The sequence below is a fragment of the Oratosquilla oratoria genome, chromosome 20 (genome assembly GCF_046742065.1).
Source record: "Oratosquilla oratoria isolate Oo_2021 chromosome 20, ASM4674206v1, whole genome shotgun sequence".
NCBI classification, from domain to species: domain Eukaryota; kingdom Metazoa; phylum Arthropoda; class Malacostraca; order Stomatopoda; family Squillidae; genus Oratosquilla; species Oratosquilla oratoria.
Genome location: NC_134796.1, coordinates 16,297,999 through 16,301,720, shown reverse-complemented (window position 1 = coordinate 16,301,720; position 3,722 = coordinate 16,297,999).

Here is a 3,722-nt window from a genome sequence, read left to right as displayed (position 1 = left end):
ATTCCATTACTAACATAATGGATTTTGTTGCAAACGGAATGAAAGAGGTCAGAGAAGACCTAGAAAATAACTCTCCTTGGACTCACACTGATCAATTTGGTCAAAATGTAATGCCAACAAAACACTTACTAACATTCCTTGAAATAGCTTCCTATCTCTCCCAACTCCCTCCAAAGTGTTTAAAGGAAGCCTCCAAAAAGGAACTAGACACTAGAAATCCTCTAGCTTATACCTATATTTTAGATATCATGAATGCTTGCAATGTATCCTTAGATACCCCCAACCATCTCCCCAGACTAAATAGCCTTCACTCACAGCAACCCCCTCCCACCAATCAAGGACAACCTTCTAAGTGGTGCTCCTACCATTCATCAAACAGTCACAACACGAAAGACTGCATACAGCAAAAACAATACCCGCAGGTACAACACCACTCTATCCCTTGCTCAGTTCATGGAACCTTTTCCCACACCGATGCCCAGTGTTGGACACAGCAAAAGCAACACACGCAGGTACAACACCACCCTATCCCTTGCTCAGTTCATGGAACCATTTCCCACACAGATGCCCAGTGTTGGACACAGCAAAAACAACACCCACGCTCAGTGCATGCTACTACCTCACACCAGAATCAAAACAAACAAGTTCCACCCCCCTTTAAACACCCACTCCTATCTACACCAACACATCCAATCAAATACTGCAACCTACACCAAACATCATCTCACTCCAACGAAGAGTGTTACCTACAGAAAACACAACAACAACCGCATCAGAGAACTAACAACCCATTCACCACCCATCGACAAACACCCCCTCCAACACGACAACCAATACTAAACAACGATTGGGGGAACGTGTACCAGCCTCACGCACCAAACCACCATAGGAATATCTCATACACAATCTTAATACCACTCCAGGACAAAACAGCAGAGACTGTAGCCAAAACCCTGGTCAACAATATCTTTTGTAAATACAACATACCACACACAATGTTATCTGACAATGGCTCAGAATTCAAAAATGAAGTGATGCGCGAAATAGCACACCTCTACAACATTGACCAAACATTTGCCACTGCATACCACCCCCAGGGAAACGGTCTGACTGAGCGAACAAATCGCAAGGTCCTAGAAATTCTCAGACCATTGGTCAATAACCTCATGGACACTTGGGAAGATTGGCTACCACAGGTACAAGCCAGTATCAATAGCACAGTCAACTCCGCAACAAAGATGTCCCCACATGAAATCATTTTCGGCCAACCAATGCGCCTACCCTACCAAATATTCAACCAACCCCCCCCCCACCCTTATACAACCTAGATAACCTCGCACACTGCATCAAAAGAGGTATGCAAACAATTTACAAAAAAGTTAGAGCAAACCTGAAAGAAGCCCAGGAAAAGACAAAGACAAAACAACACAAACGGTCAATTCCACTTGACATAGCACCTGACGACACAGTCATGGTAAAAGACTCAGGTCGAACAAACAAACTCAAACCCAAATTCCTAGGCCCCTTCATAGTCACAAGTTCACTCCCTAACAATGTTTTCCTACTAACAGATCCTTCTGATCACTCCACCTTCACCATACATGGAGAGAAGTTGAGAAAGGTCAAACTGAACCTCGACCCAATCTCACCTCCCATCCACAACCCACCTATCACAGACACACACCAATCACCAATACGCAAGTCTCATCCCATGACTCTGCGTCGACGCAACTAAACATGCACTCTAGCTCTCGCCCCTGAAGATGCAGGACGTCATGTATCTATCAGTGGAGGTTAAAATGGCCCATTTCCAATAAGAACTCTTTTCCACATATCTATAAAACTTCTCTACTTCCTTCCGACCAATATAATCTTAGCGAGAGTCAGATAAACATATCCTCATACACTGAGACATAACCTTCATCCTCCAAAAGTAAATACATCATTAATTACCCACCTTAAACATCGACTACTTTTGACATGGACTCATTCGACTTACATCATAGGATTCTTCCATATAACTCCACAGCCCTTTCCCTCTTAATCATGCTCTTTATACTAATTATAATAATCATATTCTGTTGCATGAAGTAACACCTTCCAAAACCTTTCCACCTCCATACCCAAATTGTTGTAAACCTAGATTAAGTTTATTCTTGTGTCTCACCCAATATCTTAAATACTATAAAAATTCATACAGAAACTATATATCCATACTATGAAATAAAACAAGTGCAATGTGACACACCAAACTGACCATAGAACAGTGTCTAGAAAAACAACACTCCCAACAGTGATAGTGTTAAACCATAAAAACAATAACATTTAAAAAGTGAATTAAACAGTGTATGTGAAATCCAATAGAACATGTAATCTGGTGAGACACAACGTTACACTTCTGAGACACAACATCGCTACCCCTTAATTACAGTTCATGATCCCCCTTGGGACCTCAGATTCACTTCAACAACACCCCCCCATCTGCACATTTTTAACCCCACAGGATTTTGTGTCTCTGAATTTTTTTTTCTCGATGTATTACCCATATAAATACTTTTGTAAACCATGTACCCTAGGTGCCGGGAGCCACCTAACCCCAGGGGGAGAGCGATATGTATACGCCACCATATACATGATGAGTAATATCACTCGCTCACACTCCCTCACTCACTCCCTCACTCACTCACCCACTCAATGTCAGGCCCTTCTAGCTGACTAAGAACTAAGTCAGCAACCTTCGGGTCTGCAACAACAACTCGACCACCAAACAGACATACGAACGCACATGAACATCCGAGTAACCAAACAAACACAAAACACAAATTACGTATACTAACGATCCTCCCCTGGATATATAATTAACATGTATGATAATAGACAACAATACATAATCAATGCAGTTGCACCACCCATGTGAGACAACGGACCTTCTCGAAATTAATGTAAAGACTAAAGACTAAACCCAACACAAGAAAGTGCTGAGATTGTCACTTCCGGCCAATGACCACCAGGGTAGCGTGGCCGAGACGAGGAGTTGGGACGATGACAGGTGTTGTGCAACAAGAAGTGGTGTGATAAACAGTTATATATATGTAACCACATTAATGTATCGTTCTGTTTAACAGTTGACAGTGTATATACCATAACTGCAAAACCTGAAAGCTTTGAATAAAATGGTATAAACTTAATACGAATCTACATATACCAGTACCCCGTACCTAGTGAACGATACACCTTTCATAATTCTATAGTTAGTTAGCAGGTTCCCCTCTTTCCCTTCTTTGTTCCAGAGTTGGTCATTCTAATTTGGACAGTCTTTGTTCATATGTCATTTTGGAAAGAGTTGGTGCCAGTTTTGTTGTTGCTCTTTGTATTCTTTCTAATTTCCTTATGTTCTTTTTAGTACTGGGTGTCCATAGTGTTGCTGCGTACTCAAGTTTTGGTCTTATTAGTGTAGTTATTATTATTTTTTTTAATCATTTCCTCGTCCAAATAGACAAATGCCACTTTCACTGACCTCAATAAATTGTAGGTTTCTCCGACTATTTTATTAATATATTTGTCCGGTATCATGTCTTTGCTGATCATCACTCCAAGGTCTTTTTCCGAGTTTACTTTTTTGACCTCTTCTTCACCAATTATATAATCTCTCGATATTCTGTTTTTACTTTTTCCAAATTCCATTATACTACATTTCTTGATACTGAATTTCACTTCCCATT